General features: G+C 41.9%; 1 protein-coding gene across 4 annotated transcripts in view; it reads right to left on the bottom strand.

Moving 5' to 3' along the window:
* The window catches only part of FYB1 (FYN binding protein 1), a 154,614-nt gene that overhangs the window by 70,377 nt on the left and 60,756 nt on the right, over nucleotides 1-23,481 (bottom strand). The gene's annotated exons all lie outside the window — the stretch shown is intronic.

Below are 23,481 nucleotides of genomic sequence, written 5' to 3' on the forward strand. Positions count from 1 at the left end.
AGGAATTGTTGATAGTCAAATCTCTGGGCCATTGGAAGGAAAAGGGGACCTGGGATGCGGAAAAGAGAATGGAGCGGAAATTCTACAATGTCACTCTACATTGACAGTTCAGCTTTTATGGAGAATCCAAGAAAACATCAAAGGAAGGATTCAGGTGGTGGAGTGGGGAGTATATCAACAGCATGTGGATTAGCCATCTATTTGACAGGGTTGGAGAAGACTCCACCTGAGAAATGAGTCTGATAATGAGTCTGATAATGAGAAATGAGTCTGATAGAAGCCATAGCTGAGCTGGATTGAATCAAGACTGTTTGGAGATGAAAATGGCTGACACGGGCTTGAGTGTGGGGGTGCCTGATGGTTGTCACTAGCTGGGGGCTTCTTTTGACATCAATGAGCTTAAAAACAATCCTGTGTTCTTCTAGAGATTAAAAGAGAAGAATGACAAAAGTTTGCTGTGAAAGTGTATGGAATTGCTGTTCTATAACCCCATTATGAGCTCAACCGTTAGGGTGCCTTCTTGTGTGGCTTTCTTTCTGTAGGATATGTCAAAGAGGTTTAAAACTGAGGTTTACAACTGCTCACTGTTCCTCCTGGCCAGTCTTTATAGGATACTGGGCAGAAAGGAATACTTGGGTGCATCTGCTCATGGTTCCAAGTGGGGGTGGGCCTGTACCAGCTTCTAAGGAAGCATTTGGAATTGGGGGTGGAGATGGGGGAGGAGGGGCTGTTTTGTGTTGGTGCAACAGCTAGTGAGTGCCACCTGCTTTTCAGTGGCTAGAAGTCAAAGATGCAAAAATTGCTGCAGTAAGCAAGATGGTTGTGTTCAATGAGGAATAGTGTGCTCGAACCAAAGAGCTTGTTTTATGTATGTATGAGATCCAGAGGTTACATATTCCAGAGGTTGATGCAGAGCAATAATACAATAAATACAGGCATAAATACAGCAATGTAGGGTCCCTTCCATCAGAGCTCATTCTGCTGCCTCCTCATGGCCTCCTCTGCTGTCATCTTGTATGCAGAGAATCCCAAGTCATTTTTATTTTTTTTTTAATTTATCTCACAGACAGATCACAAGTAGGCAGAGAGGCAGGCAGAGAGAGAGAGGAAGAAGGAGGCTCCCTGCCGAGCAGAGCCCAACGAGGGCCTTGATCCCAGGACCCGGGATCACAACCTGAGCGGAAGATAAAGGCTCTAACCCACTGAGCCACCCAGGCGCCCCTCCCAAGTCATTTTTTATATCCACCTAAGAATAGCATGATTTGAAAGGCATGGTGCTTTGACTATACTCAATATGATCCACAAAATCCACACTTTCAGACAATAAAACATTTAATAACTCACTGCTTTGGATGATTGCATGATTAGTCTTCCTTTGGTACCAATTATCATGAGTGGCTTTACTTTAAAAGTGCCCATCTTTCAAAAGATAAATGCTGTTTATCTCTTGAGACAATTGTAAACAGTGGGAAGAGAAACAAAGATAGATTAATCAGACTTTCTGATTAAGTCATGTCATGTGCTAGTCATTTTGGTTGGCCTCCCAAACCCATTATAACTAAGATGTTGTAGGCTGACTGGGTGATTACAATTTGAATTAGGCATCAGGTGCCCATGATCTTCAGTCTCATATATACCGTATTTCTGACATTGAAACATGTGGACTCTATCTCAGGACTTTTGCCCCGACAACACTGGAATAAAGCTTTTTGACAGCTGTCATTATTTCTAGGCATTCATGGTCCACACTTACTACTTCAGAACCATCACCTTGAATTTAGTAACATTGCACAGCAGCCCATAGACCCGAGCCTAGACCCCTATCTGGTTTCCTGGGGCCTGAGGCTAACCTCCAGAGCTTATTCTTTTGCTGCTGCCTTCTTATTATGATGCCCCTGCTCTCTAGGGGAGAAGTTTTTTCCTGGGAATTAACAGCCAGAAGGAGTTTATGAGCTACTTCTTCCTTCAAATTCACAAATCTGCAGAGCTAGAAGGCCCCTTGTGAGTGGTCTAATTCACCCTTCTCACTTTGCAAATGAGAAGGTGGTCAAAGACTGAACTTGTCCAACGTTCCCCCAAGTTGAAAGAGTTGGACCCCAAATGGAATCACTCAACATTAACCACAACTACATCGTCTCATTTCATAACCGTGGGCTGATGAGATTCACTTCCAGAATGCTCCAAGGGTGCCCCGGAGAATAGAATAGAATTAGGGTATCATTTAGAATTCAAAACCATGCTCCCCCCCGCCCCAGCAAGTTTCTCAAACTTTGTAATTGCTTCACTTCAAACTTTTGAACCTCAGAGTATATGTGTAAAAGGCTGCTACCAAAATCCCCAACACTTTGCATCATCTCTCTCACGTTCTCGGGGTGGTGTGTGCTTGTGTGTGTGCTTTCCGAGATAAGGTGCTGTGCAGCTCTGCCTCTGAACAACCAAGTGGCTGAAGCTCTTAGAAGCTGCAAGAATGCCCACTTCCTACTTGACTGGTGACATATTTTTGCAAAGCTTGCTTCCCCATCTCAAGCAAGTTAAGATTTAGAACAATGACTTCAGGTTCCGTTTCACGCTATTTCTGCTCAGTACAGTAAAATGACTTTTCTCACAAACACAAAATATTTTTTTTCCACTGGTGAATTTGAATTGATAATACTTATATCTGTCACTCTGCATTTACTCCATACAGAATTTCCTCCAAAATTAGTTCCCCGGAACATTGGTCCTGCCGAACTACTTTGAGAGCAGAAAAAAAAAAGTCGTATGGTCAAATATGATTTGGAAATTGCCACAAACTATACTCTCATTTTGGATACTCTTAATACTCAGTGATGTATTAGAGACCTTACAGTAAATAATGAATTTAACTTTGCTTAACCCAGGATTTCCCAAACATACTTGAATTTTGTTTTCAATGATTAATATCCTGCAGGACTCAAAGTAGATGGGCAATTTGAAATAGCATCTAACCTTTTTATTGAGTGCATTTTGCATTTCTCATGGGGTTCCCAGCACTCTATGGGAGTGACAGTTTTCTAAGGCTTGAAGATCAGAATGCATATTCAGACGCTGTACTCAAAAGGCTCAGGGTTCAATTCTGGCTACATCTCTTCCTAGTTGCACAATTTTGGCTAAATTACCTAATAATCTCTGAGCCTCAGTGTCTTCATTTTAAAATGGAGAGAATAAGAACAGATTGGTATAATGTGGGGAGAGGAAAAAGAAGGACTGGTAGGATATCCAAGTAGAAGAAGGGCAATACTTGGGTTTTTTCAGGACACTAAGATTTAAAAAAAAAAAACACAAACACAACAACAGAGTTCCTGTCACTGTGTTTTTGATAACAATTCAGGCTAATTTTTTTTTTTTTTAACCTCCAAAGAAATGTACTACTGGATTTTTTACATCAACAGGCTTTTCCTCCAAATCTTTTAACATAATGCAATCATTTTCTGATAGGTACCTGAAATTTTTTTTCATAATCTTGGGAAATCCCTTATTGTACATGTCATCTAGTGGAACTCGTATAACACTTTCTGGATTTTAAAATCTTCCTAGCCCCGAATCTCTGTGGGTTGGGACACAGAAAAGTTTGTAAGTTTTTTTTTCCATGGAAATGTAGGCTAAATGCTGGTTTCCACATTATCGAAATTTTTAGCTCAAGATAGTAGTAACAGATAACCTTTGTAGAGTGCTTTCTAGGTGCCGGGCACTGAGGGCTCAGCTTATGGAAGAGGTCATGTAATTCCTCAGGAAGTGCAGAAGGTAGGTGGCATTATTTCTTTCGTTTGCAGATGAGGAAACAACAAATTCCGAACTTGCCCAAAGTCTGACAGCTACTGAGAGGTAGAGGAGGGAATGGAATACAACCAGCCTGGCTCCAGAGCAGAGAGCTGACCCTTTCCTTTTTTTTTTTTTTTTTTTAAGATTTTATTTATTTATTTGACAGAGCAAGAGCAGGAACACAAGCAGGGGGAGTGGGAGAGGGAGAAGCAGGCCTCCTGCAGAGCAGCCCGATGTGGGGCTCGATCCCAGGACCCTGGAATCATGACCTGGGCTGAGAGCAAACACTTAATGACTGAGCCAACCTGGCGCCCCTTTATAGTCATGTTTTACTTCCCACACTTTTTGGGTTGATACTCTGAAGTTACGGAAAACTGTGCTTTGGCACTGTCTAGCTCTCATTCTGTCCAGAACTCTGCACCTGCTCCTGGTCCTCTCTCTTCTTCCCTCACTGGGGTGACGCCTACTCTCGGGGCTCAGCTTAGGCGTCCATTCCCACAGGAAGCCTTCTCCTGAGACTCTCCAGGACTCCCTAAGTCTCCCAGCACCAGAACCTGGGATCTCCTTACCAGAGCAGTACAGGTGCCCACTGACTTCGCTCCTCTGCCGTGACACGCAGGAGAGCAGAGACACATCTGGCTGGTCTCTGTTGGATCCCTAGGGTCTGGTCCAGCACCTAGCCCATGTTTGGTGCTTAAGTGATGGTTTGTTACCATTCACAAGCTCACCATTCCCCCGAGAAGGGGGTGGGTCACCATGTCCAAAACAATGATTCCCCACCTTCAGTTACCTCTTTCTTTGCACAAATAGGACCATTCTTTTAGACCCTATTGTGCAGCTGGAAGAAAGAAAGAGGGGTGCGTTTCTACTCAAGCTTTGCCTCGCTGGTCCTACTCCCATTTTCTGGTGCCTATTCACTCCTCCCAGGCCTCTTACGACACTTAATTCCTATTTCAATCCTCCCACCCTCATGGGGGATGGGGGCATTGTTTGCAGCAACACTGAAGAGGATACGGAGACTGAGTGTTGACCAAGACTATGAAGGAAGTCCCTATCGTGAGACTGACCAGTCCCAGGAAGACGATGTGGGCAGAACTCTGACCACAGTTACGGTTGTTCTGGACAGCAGTTCTGACCCATCAGGGACAGAACGTATGACAGAAGGAAGCAGAGATGTTATACCAACAGACACTGTAGCTGCTGCTGTCTCCATGAAGTGGCAACTGCTGGTGGGTGTTACCCACTGAAGGGTGACCTGGCTAATACTGAGTGTGGCTGGGGCAGAAGGCAATGGGAGAGAACACTGGCTACCTTCTGCCTTCCCTGCCTCTGCTCTGATTAAGCTCTAATTATGCGTGATAAACTCCTGTGCTGATGTCATCTTATAAGCCAGGTTTTATTACTCATATTTTCAATGTTTAGGAGCTATAACATCAGCCTAAAAACTGAGAGATTACATGAGTGGTTATTTTTCTATATGTTTTTGAAACAGAACTTTAGATTTTGGCTTACTCGGTGCCTCACTCATGTACTCAACCAGTGGTTGCTAAGAACATGGAACAAAGGCTTTCTGCTGGGTGTGAGGGAGCTGGAGAATGAGTAGGCCAGGGTCCTTGCTTTCATGGAACTCACCATACACAAGGGTTCAAGTACAGAAATAATCAATACTGTATAGAATGTAATTGGTATGATACTGGAGGAAGTGTTGATTTGGTTTTGGAGATGTAGGTGAGGTACCAGCGGGTCATTAGATCAGCACTGTTCTGTAGAATGTTCTGGAGTGAAGGACATGTTTATTATCTGTGCTGTCATATAGTAGAATCACTAGACACAGGTGGCTACTGAACATATAAAATGTAGCTGGTGTAACTGAGGAGCTGAATTTTACATTTTTATTTAATTAATTTCAATTTCAGCAGCCTCCCATGGCTAATGTCTTGGACAGTGCAGATCTAGATAATAGTCTACCAGACAGATATGTACAAACTGGGAAAAGCGCTGGGTCCCAAGAAGCAGGCTGATGTGTTCACAATGTGGAGAGAGAACTGAAGCGCTCTAAGATTCCCAGGCCCTTGTAACTACCTGCCCATTTGAATCTCAAAGTCTCCTCTAATTGACTGTTAAAAATAAAAATCATGGTCCACCCACAGAGCTAATCCATCATCTTCTCCGCTAAGTATCTCTCAGATCCATCCTCTTGTCCCATCTCTACTCTCCCATCTCTACTCTAGTCCAAGCTCCTGCCTGGATTCCTGCAATGGTCTCCTACTTCTTTTGTACTGTTTCTAGAATAATCCTTCCCAAATACCAAATCGGACAGGATCGCCCTCACCTTTTGGCAAAAGCCCCCGACCTGAGTGTGGCCTACCACATCTGGCCTCTGCCTCCCTCCTTCATCCCATCTTTTATTGCTTTTATCCCTTTATCTCTGTTGCAAACTCATTTACCTTCTCATTGTTCGTTAAACCACGTGGGTGTGAATGGAGAGCAGGTGGCACATGCAGATGCTGTTAACATGCATGTGGGAGTGCATGTGTGTGTGTGCTGTAACCAAGGATTATACACCACAGTCATTTGGTTTCACTAAAATTTGAGGAACCTTCCAGAGGCACTGGCAGGTGCCTCTAAGAAAGAAAAAAATAGACATGTTTATTTAGGCCCAAGATCTTTGTTCAACATAAGTTTCGATTAACCATAAGGCTTTCAACGAGACTCAGATCATGGACATCATTTTAACTGGGTTAATGTGGCTGGTGCAGGTCCAATGTGGGAAAACAGCGTATTTTCGTGCTATCATATCCCTTGCTAACTAGGTCATCACAGATCCAAATCAGAGCAAAGAGCCATAACTTAAGCTCTTTGAAAGTCAGGATCCTTGCTATGTGGGTAATGTCAAATATTTGGTCAAATACAGTGTCTGGCCAGAGGTAGAAGAGTGAATAAAGAGAAGGCTTTCTTCATGCCACTATTTCCCCTCCTAACGTTGGCACTCTGGCCTCACTTTTGTGGTATTTTCCCCTCTTTTTATTTGTTGTTATTATTATTTTTTCAAGGTATTTCAGGAAAATTTCATGATTCCCAAATGTTGTTCAGGCAGAATTTTCTTCTTAGGAAAAAGGAGACGTGTTGTAGGCAGCCCTAGCCCTAAGCCGAACTAAGCTGACCAAGTTTGTCAGAGTTCCCTATGCTTCCTCCTCTTGGTATGTTTTCATTTGTAGGTACTTTCAAACTCTGGTCCAGGAAGGAAAATGATTGTATCCGAGGGATTGTTAGTCACGGCTGGACATGAATTTAATATGTGCGTTTGATTTGTGAGGACCTGTCCTAAGGTCCTTGCCTCTCACAGGAGGACTAGCTGGGATTCCTGGTGTGAGGGGAGAGTGAATGCTGTCCAGGGGGCTTCTGTGATTCTACAGAAGTCCACCACCAAGTGCCCGCTTGAGCAGCATGTCAGGCCAGCCTGGTGTCTATGACAAGATGGTCTGGAACGGTTCAGACCAAACAACTGGTTTACAGGATGAGCTTTTCCTTGATATCTCCATTCTCCTATTCCTATCTCATGCAGGGCTTCCTTAAGGCTGATGAATTACTCAAATTATGAACCCCTCTCAAAACAATCTCCTCTTGACCTTATAAAATATAAAATAGTATTGACCATTTAAGGAAGGACTGATTTGAGTTAATTTTTTTTTCTATTGTCAAGGTGCCCAAGAATCTCCTGGGCGAGTTCTTAAAAATGGAGCTACATAGGCCCCAAAACCAACAGTCATGATTTGGCCAGGGGGCTATGGTGGTGATGGAGCTGGGCCGGGGGGGAGGCAGGGGGAGGGGGCAAGGGCATTCTTAAGTTTTTGAAAGTGCCTGTGCCTGTCCTGGTGTAGATGGTCCACAGACCACAGTGGGAGAAACAATGCCTTGAGAAATGATGAGGAAACACAATTTTATAACAGGTGTCAAGAGAGATATTTTGAGGTGATTAAAATTTACCTTATCTAACAGCAAACTCAGTTCCATTTAGCAACTTAAAAGGAAAGCCAGTTAGAAAGAATATAATATTAGAAATTATTCTAATAATTTCTAGAAACTAGAAAATATATTCTATTAGAAAGAATATAATAATGTATTAAAAACCAGGGGCGCCTGGGTGGCTCAGGGTTAAAGCCTCTGCCTTTGGCTCAGGTCGTGGTCATGATCCCAAGGTCCTGAGATCGAGTCCCACGCCAGGCTCTCTGCTCAGCCTGCTTCCTCTCTCTCTGCCTGCCTCTTTGCCTACTTGTGATCTCTGTCAAGTAAATAAATAAAATCTTAAAAAAACCCCTCTTTTCTAGACTGATTTTGTGACCATATCAGAAAATGTGATTATATTTTTCACAAAACTTAACTGAAGCAGACAGTTGCCAAAATTTAGAGATGAATTACAATTCAGTGAATTGATTAATGATGTCTGAAACATTTTGTGAGGCTGTACTTGAATAGAATAACAAATATTAAAATAATAAACCATTCGATTATTTTAGCCAAAAGAACATTTGGTGAGTTTTCTTCTACTAAGATGTATACCTTTCTTAATAAAATCAATGTTGCTGACTGTTTAAATCATTTTAAGTTATTAAAATGTGAAAAATTGGAAACAAAAGTTAAATAGGTTATTTTGATGAATTTGAATGAGAAAATTCTAAACTATTGGGTAATATGTATAGTTGAAACAAATTTCTCTTTTTTCTGTTCATTCACAGGCTATGGAAACGTTGATTTTCTTGCCTTTTCAAGAAAATTCCCAAAGAACTTTCACAGTGGATGATTAGTCCATTTGAAAGAAAGACTGATTTCATAATTGTAGAATTTGCTACTAAATGTGCTACTATTAATTGAAAATTGAGCTTTTCCTTTAATATTTTCTGTTTCAAAAATTCAACATCTTTGAATCAAGATGCTAAAATAACTTCCATCAGTTTGCTGCTGTAACAAAAAAAATCTTCAGGAAATGTACGTATTTCTTGATGTTTCACTCTTTGCCCATTAATTTATTTTAATAGTGTTATAGAGAGATACTTGCTGGGTATATGTTTTGAACCAGTGTGCTCTCTGAGAGGGAAAGATAATGCACAACCTGTTCTGACCTAGTTATAAAAATTCATAAAGAGGCACCTGGGTGGCTTAGTCCTTAAGCATCTGCCTTTGGCTCAGGTCATGATCCCAGGGACCTGGGATCTAGCCCTGCCTCAGGCACCCTGCTCAGTGGGAAGCCTGCTTCTCCTTCTTCCATTTCCCCTGCTTGTGTTCCCACTCTCATTGACTCTCTGTCAAATAAATAAATAAATAAATCTTTAAAAAATTTTTTAAAAAATTTGTAGAAATTACCTCTATCTCATTTATCAAAAATTAATTAATCCCTATTCTATGGAAATATTTCAATATCAATTTATATTTATTTATTTTTTCACTAAATGGAAAGCACAATATTGACCCAATTTTAGTCAACTTTGATTCCAGCTTACATTCTATTAGCATTTATACAGTAAAATTCCAAACTGAAGAGTATATAACTTTTAAAATTCCAAATAGGGGCGCCTGGGTGGCTCAGTGGGTTAAGCCACTGCCTTCGGCTCAGGTCATGGTCTCAGGGTCCTGGGATCGAGTCCCGCATCGGGCTCTCTGCTCAGCAGTGAGCCTGCTTCCTCCTCTCTCTCTCTCTCTCTGCCTGCCTCTCTGCCTACTTGTGATCTCTCTCTGTCAAATAAATAAATAAAAGCTTTAAAAAAAAATAAAATTCCAAATAATAAGTTATATATTATTTAAAGCACTCCACACATTTCTCAAAGCTCTTTCTTTAGGTATTTTAAATCCTTAGAGATAGGGAAAAGTATCCATTACATATAAACATTGCCTTTCTTGTAACATAGTTTAAAAAGTGAAAAACCTATACAATTAGCTTCTTTGGGACACGTGTCTTATCCATTGTTACTAGGTGCAAACTCTACACTTGCATACACACATTATCGATACTTATGAATGGTTCAGTTTTTCAGGTTTTTGGCAATGTGTAAACCCAAACCTTAGATGATTCCTTTAAGATGACCCATTAGGTATTTTTCTGATATTGATACTTTATAATGGCTAAAATATTAATGTTTTTGCCCTTTGATACATGACTAAAAGTTCCCAGTCAAGATGGAAGACTGACTACATTGTGATAAGCTCTGCTCACCCCAAATCTCTAGAAATGCTGGAAAAAGAAAAGTGATGATAACAAAGAAACAACCATAAACATATTAGAAAACAAGAAAGTAAACCCCTAGTGGACTAGAAGACATGAGGAACCACTAAAAGATAGATTTATTTTATTTTTTTAAAAAGACTTATTTATTTATTTTAGAGGGGGAGAGAGAGAGACAGAGAGCGTGAGCAAGGGAACATGAGTAGGGGAGGGGCAGAGGGAGAGGGAGAGAGAGGGAGAATCTCAAGCAGATTCCTGGCTGAGTGTCAGCCCCAACACAGAGCTCAATCCCAGGACCTTGAGATCATGACCTGAGCCAAAATCAAGAATCAGATGTTCACCAACTGAGTCACTCAGGCTCCTCACTCACCTGTTTTACAATGTCGTCTTTATTTGAGCATTTCTCCTTCCTCCCTTTCATAATGTTATTAAATTGGGGTCAATGACTTGAGTCTCTATGATATACCAGGAACCCATATATTTTAGCATGTTGTACATTTCTGTTTAATTCTCACAAAAACCCAACAACAGAGACTCATCTCTATCAACAGATGAGAAATCTGAGGTAGAGGGGGGCTAAGAACCTTCCTTGGGGTCCCACAGTAACTGTGGGAGCTTGTGCAGGACCCCGTGGCTCTCTGGCCACAAAGCCTCTCCTTTGAATGCTCCCCGATGAAAAATAATCCCATAAACAGTGCTTTTCAAAAACCAAAATGTGTTCCTGTCTTTATAATATATCTCAACTTCTCATAGATCACTAAGAGCTCACAGTGCTTCCTGCAGGCTCTCCAATCAACTTTGCAGCAAGATTAAAAACAAGTTTCCAGCTTACAAAAATAGTGACAAGCTTGAAAAAAAAAAAAAAAAAACAAAAAAACAAAAAACACTTTTTTTTTTTTTTTTAAAATCTATGCCACAGTCACCCTCTCCTTTTATCATTAGACTCAAAGACGCAGGAATTTGCGGCATCAAAATCTGAGAGTGCTTTTCTTCAAACTCGTATTCCTTTGAAGAGCAACCAAAGAGCATTACAGAAGAAAGTGCCCTTTAGTTTAGGACAACCGCCTAGCTTTCTTTTTCATTGGCTTAATTTCTTGTAAGTGCTGTATTAACATAGGCCTATTTTAAAGATCAGATACGCACAACACAAAACACTGTTGAAGGGAAAGATGAAACTTGTTAGCAAGTGATGCTCTCTCCACGGTGGGAAAACTAGGCCAGTAGAATGGCACTTGAGCAGTGACCACATGGAGAGCAGAGAATCTTCCAGAACTTCTGATCTTGTGCTTCCATTAGCTGTCCTGGTCATTTTGGGTGGAGGGGAGTTTGAGAGCCATACCCAGCATGGAGACCTTTCAAAGGACCAAGAGCTATTGCATGGGGCAGGACTCTGAGCTCCCTGGTCCCTCTGACCTCCCTCCATCAACAAAACAGCAGTACTTACTGTGATGCCTAATTAGTCAGCCCTTCTAAGTCTGTTTGCCTTAGGGAGCACTTGCATCTTTTTCTTTGCCTTACATCCTACCAGTAGCGCTAAATATGGATTCTTAATTTGATGAACAGTGATCACATGTGCCATGTAAGAACCCCGTGCTGAGTACCCTGAAGGCCGCCACTTGGCAGAAGGGGAGAAAAAGATGAAAATAAAAGGGAACAGAGAGGGGGGCGCCTGGGTGGCTCAGTGGGTTAGGCCACTGCCTTCGGCTCAGGTCATGATCTCGGGGTCCTGGGATCGAGTCCCGCATCGGGCTCTCTGCTCAGCGGGGAGCCTGCTTCCCTTCCTCTCTCTGTACTGCCTACTTGTGATCTCTCTCTGTCAAATAAATAAATAAAATCTTTAAAAAAAAAAAAAAAAAAGGGAACAGAGAATAGGAAAAAGGAAGGAAGGAAAGAGGGGAAGAGCGTGGCTGAGTCCCTGCTTACAGATGTTCTGTGCAGGGAGCACCACATTCTTCCAGGCTGACAGTCTGGACCAGCTGGTCGGGGGCAGGTCACCAGTCAGCTGATGCATACAATTTAACAACCCACTGTTAAAAGAGTGAACCAGCTAAAGCCCTCTAAGAGTTCCAGATACCCCTCAGTGACCCCTGGCCAGCAACTAGCAGGTCAGTGCCTGACATAGTAAAAAAACCTCCAGGATTCCGGTGCCAGCCATCCAGATGTTAGACGTTTGAATAGCACCTCTGTCCTTGCCCTAACTAAGCAAATTTTTAGATCAGCTAGAGGATACTACCTGTTTGCTTAAAGAGATCACTCAGTCATTTCCTTGTTTGGATGTAATTACCACCTTTCAGTGTTCTATCTCAATGGGATAGCGTTGCTTTTGTTTTCAGATAAATACCAATGGCTTCGAAACCCTTCATCTCCCCACCATTCTCCTTCCTCCTTCCCCCACTGCGATAGCCCTCACAGCCTGCAGTGAGTGTTCTAAGGACAACCGGTATTAGAGCCATCCAGTGATGTGAAAAACTACCCTGGTTCCTTGGGTCCCATGCGGCTTCTCGAACTAGAAACTTTGGGCCTTTTCTTATGCAACTTAAAATTTGAGAATCTTACAAAGAGTGAGGTCCAATTTTGATGTTCCTTGCTTCTTCTGAATCTATGACACATACATTGTCAATCAGAATGTCTATCCCTTTTGGCCGTCTTTCTCCTTCAAGACCCATCTGGTGTCATAGTGTCAAAATGGCCCGGGAAACATGCAAGGAATGTTGGTTCGCATGAGTGTCCTTCTAGTATTTTAATTCAGGAAAGAATCCGAAAACTTTCAAGTCCCAGGTCTGGTAGGCACTTTCTAGCACTCTAGTTTTTTCTGGTTTTGAGTCACTGGAAACAGACAGGAGGGTCAGGCAACTTAGCCATCACACCAAAGTGGAAGAGTTCAGTTCCTATACTTCTACTGGGGTTGTCCAAACTGGCCTGGGCATGTTGTGTCTGTCAATATAATGTTTCTGGCCTGGGTATCTTGTTTCTGGCGATATAATGGCCATTAATAGTAATATAAAATAAAGCCACTTCCTCCCTCACTGGCCATCTCTCCCCGGAACATCTTCCACCTCAAAAGAAATGGCAAGGTGACCCTTGAATAAAGAATTTCTCTTATATGCAAAGGAAGGTAATAGTTGAATGTCAGGGTTTGGATCACAGAGAGCTGAACTATTCTGAATAATAAACCAGAAAGTGTTCTTATTCTTCTCTGCCATTAAGAAGGAGGGGTTCAGGGACATAGGAAAAGAAAGAAAGTGAATGATAAGGGAAGGGAGGGAATCCTGAGCTGTAAAACCCCTTCCTGCTTCTGAAGAATGGTGGTTAACAATATTCTGTTTTAAATTTCTAGCCTCAGTGCCGTGTAAAGAAACTTCTAGGTCTGACACCTTCACTGACGTCTGTCACACACACAAATGCCTTCAATGAGGGGTTTGCAGTGAAAACTAAGGAAAGACTCCAAGTCTTGTTTGGGTGACTGCAGTACAGTGCAGGGGCAGAGAGGCAATTCCTAAACTCATGCGAATTAGAGAGAGCTGGAAGCCTGAAGTGACCTTGAGAATTCAAGCCACATGCTCATTCATTGATCTTCTGTGTGGACCATTCGATTTTTCTACGAAATATGGGCTGGCATTTGGCATCAACTCTATGAGATTTTAAGGAGCACACCAGCAGCTTTTCTATTTTCTGCCTGACGTTTTCCATTTCAAAATTGTGTTGGCACATGTAATTAACCACTGTTTCTTAGTTCAGAATTCAACAACCTCTTTGATCCTCATGCCTCCATAAAGCTCAGCATTTTCGGTAGGTTTTACTAACAGGTTTCATTGACTTAATAAAGGGGATTTGTGGTGATGGTATGGAAGAATGGAAAAGAATAGGATTAAAAAAAATAATCATAGCTTACAGGCGCCTGGGTGGCTCTGTTGGATGAGTGTCTGCCTTTGGCTCAGGTCATGATGTCAGGGTCCTGGGATCAAGCACCCTGTTGGCTCCCTACTCAATGGGGTGTCTGCTTCTCCCTTTCTCTCTGCCACTCCTCCTTCTCATGCTCCCCCAACTCTCTCAAATAAATAAATAAAATCTAAAAGATTTTATTTATTTATTTGACAGACAGAGATCACAAGTAGGCAGAGAGGCCGCCAGAGAGAGAGGAAGGGAAGCAGGTTCCCTGCTGAGCAGAGAGCCAGGCGTGGGTCTCGATCCCAGGACCCTGGGATCATGACCTGAGCCGAAGGCAGGGGCTTTAACCCACTGAGCCACCCAGGCGCCCCTAAATAAAATCTTTTAAAAATTACAGCTTAGAAGATAAGAATGAAGAAGAAAGCAAGAATATAGGAGAGAGGCAGATGGTTTGGGGAGTGGTGGAGTGTCATTTGCTGGGTTGAGTGGCACAGGCCATCTGCCATAGACTGAATGTCTGTGTCTTCCAAATTCAAATGTTGAAATGTAATCCTCAGTGCGATGATGTAGGGGGGTGGCTTTTAGCAGGTGTTGGGGTCAGGAGGGTGGAGCCCTCATGAATGGGATTAGTGCCCTTATAAGAGACCCCAGAGAGTTCCCTCAGAGCTCTGCCATGGGAGGATGCCATGAGAAGACAACCAGGAAGTGGGTTCTCACCAGATGTCAAATCTGCCAACACCATGATCTAGGACTTCCCAACCTCCAGAACCGTGAGATAAATTCCTGCTGTCCCTAAGTCACCAGTATTTTTGTAATAGCAGTCTGACTAAGATATGACCTCACCTTGTAATAGTCCCTTCAACCAGTAGGTCCATTAGATAATCACTCAGAGTTAGTGAAGAAAGCACAAGTTCCCAAGAGGCAGATAAAGATCTAGCAGATCTAGAAACCGCATCTGCTTGCCTGCCACTCAGCCGGAGCACAATTCATTTCTCCCCAGAAGGACTAAGGTCTCAAGGCTTCAGAGAAATCAGACAGCCCTTTCTACAACACACTGAGGTTTCCTGCCTACAAAACTGCTCTATTGGGTCCAGAAAAATTTTCTTTAAATTAGAGTAATATGAATGATGGAAATTATTTTATAAATGTGATTTATCCTCCTTCCACATGAAACTGCTTTTGAAGAAATGGCTGAGGAGAAAATTGTGCTTCTGCGTGCGTGTGTGTGTGTGTGTGTGTGTGTGTGTATGGCTAAAGTTCTGGAGGGGAGAAGAAGGGGGTCCTGGAGAAGCTGCACTTGAAATCCTCAGTAACTGAGACTAGATGGGTACATTGATTTCTTTAAGGTGACAGTTTGGAAGAAAAATAGAAAATACTGTACAATTTAAAAACAAACCACCCCGAGAGGCTCTTGCAGTATCAATCTAGGATTCTTTCTCTACTTAAAAGAGTGGAGCAAAATAATCCCCCCCCCCCCAGAACAAAGGGAACAAATACTCCACAGACTTTGGTTACCTGAGGTATTTATCTGCCTTGCACTGATTCTAGACGGGTTCTTGGTCGCCCGGTTGTACTCAGGATACCACTATGCAGATTGCCCTTGAAAACCAGATGAGCTACATTAGGTTCTGAGAAGCAGATGAAACTCCAGAAAAGAGTGGGGTTCTGTGGCAAGCCCCCTTGCCTGTGCCTGCCCAGACCTACTGCCACTGCTGGAAAGACATGTGCTGGGTTGCTGGGAGTGTGCCACAGGCTGAAGCAGTGGTTATGGTGGGCAGCTACGCAGCTGCAGAGGGACACTGGCTGCCCTCACAAATATAGACTTCTGTTTCTACAACACCACTTATGACTTTAGGGGAAGAAAAACCTCATATGGTTTTCTGTTCATATTTTTTTTTTCTGTAGCCAGATGTCTCACCTTCAGTTACTTTTCCCTGATAGTATCTATCTCTCACTGTTGGCTGTTCTGTTTTTTTCTAGCTTTGTTATGCCAGACAGAATAAAATATAAGCTTTTTCTTTAGTGGCAATTTAAACAGAAGAGAAATATGTTTCTTGTCTCCTTGCTAGTGGTTAATGTGGCATTTTAAGTCTCCAACTTTCAGACTTTTTCCTCTCTTCCTTGTATCTCATATGTTGGAGAAACAAATAATCTAGTGCTCTAGATGGCTCTCTGGGCTTTAAAGCCTTGTCATAACTATCATGATTGTGCTTTCTCTAAAAGGAGAGGACACCTCTAGATATATTTGTAAAAACAAGTAACTGGATTTGGGCTCCTGAGGTGTAGTTCAGTCCTCCATTAATTGGAGTTAATTTTGGTGTTATATAAGTTAATTTCATTTTGTTTTGAAAATAAAAAATAAATGTGCAAAGAGGTGCTTTAGCATATGAACCCCTAATATTCAGAAATAATATTCAAAGTAGGAGCCTTTAGTGGCAAATGCATATTGTGGAAATCCAATCCTTTAAAAAAGGGTTTTATTTGGCCTGGATTAGAAATAATTTTAATAGATTATATGAAGCAAGATGTCTCTTTCCCAGGGAGCAGACTGAATTATAACATTTACCCCATCTTCCTATCTAGTTTTTAAAAAGTTTCAGTGTACAAAAACACAATTGAAAGTAAATCAGGAAGAGTCTGTGTGTATTTGGTTATTAGACTTGCATGTACTTGTGTTTGATTTTTAGATTTGACTTTGTTTTTAATTTTCCTTTCTCAAGTAAATTGCAATTTCATTTTAATGCTTTTTCCTTTCTGGGTTGGATGACTTTTTTTTTTTTTTTTAATACTTTATTTATTTATTTTACAGACAGAGATCACAAGTAGGTAGAGAGGCAGGCAGAGAGAGAGGAGGAAGCAGGTTCCCTGCTGAGCAGAGAACCCGATGCGGGGCTCGATCCCAGGACCCTGGGATCATGACCTGGGCCGAAGGCAGAGGCTTTAACCCACTGAGCCACCCAGACACCCCTTGAATGACTATTTTAAGAATTAAATAATTTCAATCAAGTTTCACATCTATTAAATCATTTCATATGGATCTCTCCCTTGCTTCACCTTGACTGTGACCAGAAGATGCCTCAGATTCCTGGAGTGGTCATCTAAGCATCTTTGACCAAGCACAGTCCAGAGGATAGGACATAAGAAGTAGACACTCACTTCATTTGAGTCTTCTTTCTGCCTTGTTGAAAGGGGCGAAGTGATGGTCCCTTTGGAAATGTTGTTGACACCTAGATTATAGCTGAAATACTCAGTTGCTATGAAGTAAGGAAGGAGGGGACTTCCAGGACGTCCCCCCTCCAATTCCCAAATAAAATAGTAAAAATGAAATTAGGCAAGGTAAATATTATCCCAAAGTGGCGACTACATGCAAAAAAGGAAAAGAACACAGTTGGATAAATTTCACAAGGTGGTGGCTAGGGGAAGAAACAGAAGGCTTGGGTGCCATAGGAAACAAATAAAGCTTTCCACTTGTTCCCCACACCAGAAGCAAAACAGGGGGAAGACATTGATTTTAGAAAAACCTGTGAATCCTTCTTAATACACCCCAGATTGGTGAAGCAGCCTTGGGGTGAGTGGGCCTGCTGGGGAGGGTCAAGGACAAACCTATAGCATGAAAGCCCCAAACACCACGACAGGATCACACCAGAGGCAGAAGGGGGATGAGCTGCCATGATTGGGCTTGCCCTGGTACAGGACCCCAAAAGAAATCTCAGAAAATGGAAGGGTACTCAGCCCTCAAGACCACCGCAGCTATTCTTTTGCTCCACAGAAGAGTGGATGAAAAGCAACACTCAGAGCTGGTGAACTTGTCCTACTGAATTAGACCATGTAGATGTGTTTGTCATTCCCTGGCCAGATCAAAAGAAATGGTGTGACTCCCTCTGCAGATGGAAGAGAAAATCCCTGAAAGCAAAGAGGCACATCTTCTGTCAGAAAACACTGATAAAGAGTGTCTGGATGGCTCACTTGGTTAAACGCCTGCTTTCGGTTCAAGTCATGATCCCAGGGTCTTGGGATCAAGTCCTGTATCAGGCTCCCTGAGCCTGCTTCTCTCTCTCTCCCCCTGCTGTTCCTTCTGTTTGGGCTCTCTCTGTCAAATAAATAAATAAAATCTTAAAAAAAAGAAATCCTGATGATGGAATGATTGACACTGAAAGATCTTGGCTAGGTTTTAAACCCTAAAGATAGAGATTCCTTTGGGGATACAGACAGAAGAGATAATCATTTTCAAAGGGGGGAATTCAGGGTGGGTTCAGACTTCTCCACAGTGAAAGTAAATGCCAGAATGTAAAAATAAAGACCATGTAGATTGCTTCTAAAAATGATAAAAACATTAGACTTAAAAAAAAAAAAAGCCCAAGGGATGCTGTTGGGATAATATAGAGGGGAACGGGTTGCTCGAGAGAACAGGGTCTAGCCTGAGGAGCTGGTTTATCTTAGAAGAGCAGAAGTTGAGAACTTGGGGAGAAAGATGAAGAAGAGGAAGCTCTTAAGATTTTCGCAGGGGCTTGTGTGGTGAAGAGAGGGGATGCTCTTCCAGAGGCGTTTCTGTTTTAGGGTTCAACTCAGGTAAGGTGCCCAATTAATAGTCAGTGCTTCCTCAGAAGTTTCAACCTAGAAGAGAAGAAAGACCTACAATCTTAAGGAAAACTGTTTTGCTAAGGACCTAGGAGGGTAAATGAAGTAGAGTGGACTCAGGCGGGAGCTGAAAGTAAGAGTGGACACCAGCACGAGGCGTCCCAGGCACCTGGACGGTGGGCGAGCAGAACCACATTGCCCCCTGAAGCCCACCCACACTTTGGAGACACTCCTTTTCCAGTCCGTGCACCACAGAGCTTTGCCTCTAGCTCCTCAGTGTTCTGATGGCCCCATCTGGGAGATGATTCAGAAAACGGATCCTGGGATCCGTGTTTTAGGGTATCTTATTCTTAGACTCTAGCTGCACACTAGCGTACCAGATGCTTGTGGAAACGCTGCTGTAAAGAATCTACTTACCCCCTCCCCCAGTTTTTTAAATGTGTGTGAACATAGAATCCCTTTCCCTTGTAATGGCTAGAAACAACACACATTGATGTAACATGATGTATAATATCTAATGCGGCAATTTTAGAGAATACGTGTAAAAAGAAAGTGAAGGGGAAGAGAAGAGACAGTGTAGGGTGTGTGGTATTTTGCTGCTGAAAATAGCCCAATGCTTTTAGGTTCCAAGTTGCTGTTGGCTGGATTAGTTGAAGCGCTGCATGAGCAGATAGGGGGTGGGGCAGTGGGGGTCCGTGATGCCACTAGTCCCTTGCTAATGCCTGCTGGGACGCTGGCCTTACCTTTTCAGTGGTCAGGATGCTTAACTGATCATTCTTAAAGCTAATATACGGAAAGGTGAGTCTTAGTTTCTCTCCAGGATTAAGAACAAGGCCAGAAAAGGGTTGGACGGAACATTGCCCAGCAGATTTATCACTAACTCCACATGCAAACCAGTAGTCAAGCCAAGGGATCTTAACAACGGAAACTTTGCTGGTTGGGTGCACACTGATGCTTAGAATGACCTCCGTTCACCACTGGCCTGGGAACCAAGAGGACACAGAGAAAAGGTTAGTTAGTTCAGAGAACATTCAGATATTTTAGAATCTTTCTTCCTTCCTTTCTTTCTTCCTTCCTTTTTCTTTTTTTTTTTTTTTTGAAAGTTTAGACTTTTGTAGCCCCATATGGTGGTTCTGGGGAAAAAAAGTTATTAGCTTCATGTTCAGTAAAACAATATATTATATTGAAGCCTAGGGTTTACCAGTAAGTAAGGTGAATAGATTTACAATAAAGACCCTGTGCGTAACCTTCATTTCTCATGGAAGCTTTAGTCAACTGTCTATTGACAAGGGTTATCTACTTTGTTAAAGTAATAGCTAAGCTATAGAGAATATTAATACTCAATTCTGATTAAATAGACTTTGACAGGATAACAAACTGAGCAACTAACAGGAATGTATTATTTCTATGCTCCAAATAGACAACGTTAAGCAGACCGGTGTCTGTCTCCACGTAGCTTATAGTGATATTTGTAGTGAAAAAACAAACGAACAAAAAAACAGGTGTTTCAACCAAATAACACACACACACAGAGAAGGATGAGGATTCTTTGAGTTTCCCTCATGCTTGACTTATTATCTCATGATATCCTATGTTTCACGAGAGGGACTGAGGAGGGAGGATGGTGAGGCGGGGTATGGGCCCGGGATCAGAGAGACTTAAGGACCAGTCCTGCCCCTGCTTAGTCATGTTATAGACTTGGGCATGTTACCTAACCTCTCTGAACTTCAGTTTCTTCAGAGAATTCTTATTTGATTTGGGTTCTTGGGAGGAGTGAACAGAGTGATGTGCATCTGGTATACAACAAGTCCTCAACAAATAATGGCCGGTATATTCGACAAAGATGATAAAAGATGGTGGGTGGGCATGGGGAAGAGGTTTAAGGAATTGGATGTGAACCTGGAAAGGAGGGAATGAGGGAGGTGGCTAAGGAAATAGTGTTAGAGTTATTAGATGAAAAACCTGCAGAGTTATTAGATGAAACATCGGTTAATTCGAACACTATCTACTTTCTAAATCTGGTATAGTCTTAGTCTTCCTAAGTGGAAGGCTAAATTACTTAGTATGGTTTCATAAAAGCAGCAGAGGTGGGATCAGTCATCAGACCTGCCTTTTAAGAAATTCTCACTGTTCAGAAAATAACATATATGCCAAGTTATTTTTTGTAGCATGGTTTTGAAAAGAAAAATTTGGAAACAATGCATAATGTTCAATCAGTTGGGGTGGTCATTTATTTATCAGAATATTATGAAACTCTAAGGAATGTTCAGTTCCCCCTTTTTTTTTTTTTAAGATTTTATTTATTTATTTGACACAGAGAGAGATCACAAGTAGGCAGAACAGCAGGAAGAGAGAGGGCTCGATCCCAGGACCCTGAGATCACGACCAGAGCTGAAGGCTGCAGCTTAACCCACTGAGCCACCCAGGTGCCCTTCAGTTACTTCTTACTAAAATATGAAAAGATGTATAAAATTTATTATTTTTTTTAAAAGCAAAGATCAAAGCATTGCACATAATATCTTCCTTCTGAAGTATAAAGCTGGGGGAATTAGTATCTATATTTATATTTGCTTACATAAATCTAAGGAAGGATATGGAAGGATATGGAAATTAAGAAAAGAGGCTTTTGTAGGGCAGAGGCTGGGAAGATCCAGAAAATGACAGAGAAGGACTGTATGCCATTTTATATTTGTTGGGTTTGTTTTCGTTGTTGTTCTGTTTTTGAGCCAGATGTAATTTCTATTTAAAAATAAGTTAAAAAAATGTTGGGGTTGCCTGGTGGTTCAGTCGGTTAAGTGTGTAGCTCTTGGTTTTGCTCAGGTCAGGTTCTCAGGGTCCTGAGATCACGCCCTGCTCTGTGCTCCGTGGAGTGTCCTTCTCTCCCGCTCCCGCGGCCCTTATCCCTTCTTTCTCCCTTTCTCTCCTCTCAAATAAATAAATAAACAAAATCTTAAGAAAAAGTTAAAAAAAAATTCAAATGCTTACAAAAATGCGAATGCTTTAAAGGGGTGTTATTCATAATTTAAAAGTTAGAAATCAGATTGCTTTGTCCTGACACTAACCAGAGGACTGTTCAAATCAAGAAGGACTGAGTTTTGATTGTGAAAGAGGGGGATGAAGAGGAAATAGGGTCCCTTTTGGAGCATACTACCTCCCAAGGGACCAGAGTTAGAGGTGCAGGACATTATGGGAGGATTGAGAGTCTAAACTGTGTCTATCCTGGGGGCAAAGGAGCAGAGGGGATGGAGGTCAGGATGGGGGGAAAGGCAGAAAGCGGGCAAGGATCCACTCTGCTTACTAGGGAGTCTGGCCTGGGTCCCTGGGAACCCTGCTGCCCTGAAAGTCAGCTTGACACTGACCTTGCCAGAACCATCAAGCCAGAGGACTTCATTAGCATTCTAACATCATCACACCAGACAACCGGTGACTGCCACCCGAACCTGGTAGCTGAGTGGAAATAAAGATGCAGCACATGGAAGGAAACTCCCAAGGATTTCTGCTTAACACGACGACCATTTCCCTGGTCTGAAGTTAGAGTTATAAGATGGAGGCTATGAGAGTTCATTGTTTATCCCAGGCACAGAAGAGCTAAGGAAAGGGGTCTTTTAGAAGTTTTCACAAAAATAACATTTCTGAGTTATGGACCAGTATTAACATGAGAAGGTGACAGATGAGGAGACACAAGTGTAACGGCTGAGCCTTTCTAGAAGACGGATGATTGTGGCATCACTTCAAATGTGCTTTCTACATGATAGATTAATGGGGGGTTACATCACTAATCTGTTGATCAACAGCAAGAATATTGGTCTATTGCTTGCTGCTGCATTGCAAATGATACATTGAAAGATGCCTTTGTAGAGCTGGAAAAAGAAAACAACCATTATACCTAGACCTTCTTTAAATAGTTTTCTAAATAGTTTTTTGTTTGTTTTTGTTTCTTTTTAAAGGTTTTATTTATTTATTTGGCAGAGACAGTGAGATAGGGAACACAAGTAGGGGGAATGGGAGAGGGAGAAGCAGGTTTCCCACTGAGCAGGGAGCCTGATGCAATCATGACCTGAGCCAAAGGCAGACGCTTAATGGCTGAGCCACCCAGGTGCCCCCCTAGATCATAGTTTTATAAATAAATATAAATATATCATATTTATATAATATAAATATTTTATTTATATAAATTACTATTTATATTTATATATAAGTATAATAAAATATAATTCATATATTTGTAGCATATAAATATATAAATTATTATATTTATAATATAAATATAAAATAAATGTGTCTAGTAGTGGTGTGGTCCCTATTCCACTATGTATAAGCATCCTTTCTCCACCTTCCCCAATAATAAACAATAACTGCACATTATTGGCCTAAAGTGTTAATTATTTCAGGCATAAGTGAGCTTCTGTCATCACTGCGTGGGGTTATAAATCTTTACCAAGTCATTCAGCATCAAATTTTAGCGTGTGCCATAGGATTGTCACATCTTTGGTAGGATATGAAACTATTGTCCCAGAAGGGCTCTAATGTGTCCCTTTGTCTGGCTTATGGTCCTAGCTCTGTACTATTTGAGGAATCAGCGAAGTTCAGAAAGCTTTATATTGAGAAATAGGAAACAGTTAAAATATAAAACAGAAAGTGGCATTTCGGGAGCTCTGCTCATCTCTGGTTTGAATACTGGGCTTAGGAAACACATGATGACTTTTTGGACGTTGCAAATCGCTTGACATTTTGGGCCGGTTACTTTGTTGCAAGGGGCCACTGTCTGCAGTGCAGGATGTCTGCAGCCTCACTGGCCTCTGCCTGCCACAGGCCAGCTTCACCCTCCAGTTGTGACAGTCAAAACTGCCTCCAGACACGGCCAAATGTCCCCGGGCACCAAAATTGACCCAGTCTGAGAACCACCGACCTAGAGGTCTATCATCTTCCTGTGGTACTAAGGGTAACACACCTCAGTCTCATTGAACAGAAATGAAAGCCGGCTAAGGATGTAAATGAAAGCAAAACCATTTATCAGT

Source organism: Mustela nigripes, chromosome 12 (genome assembly GCF_022355385.1).
Source record: "Mustela nigripes isolate SB6536 chromosome 12, MUSNIG.SB6536, whole genome shotgun sequence".
Taxonomy (NCBI): domain Eukaryota; kingdom Metazoa; phylum Chordata; class Mammalia; order Carnivora; family Mustelidae; genus Mustela; species Mustela nigripes.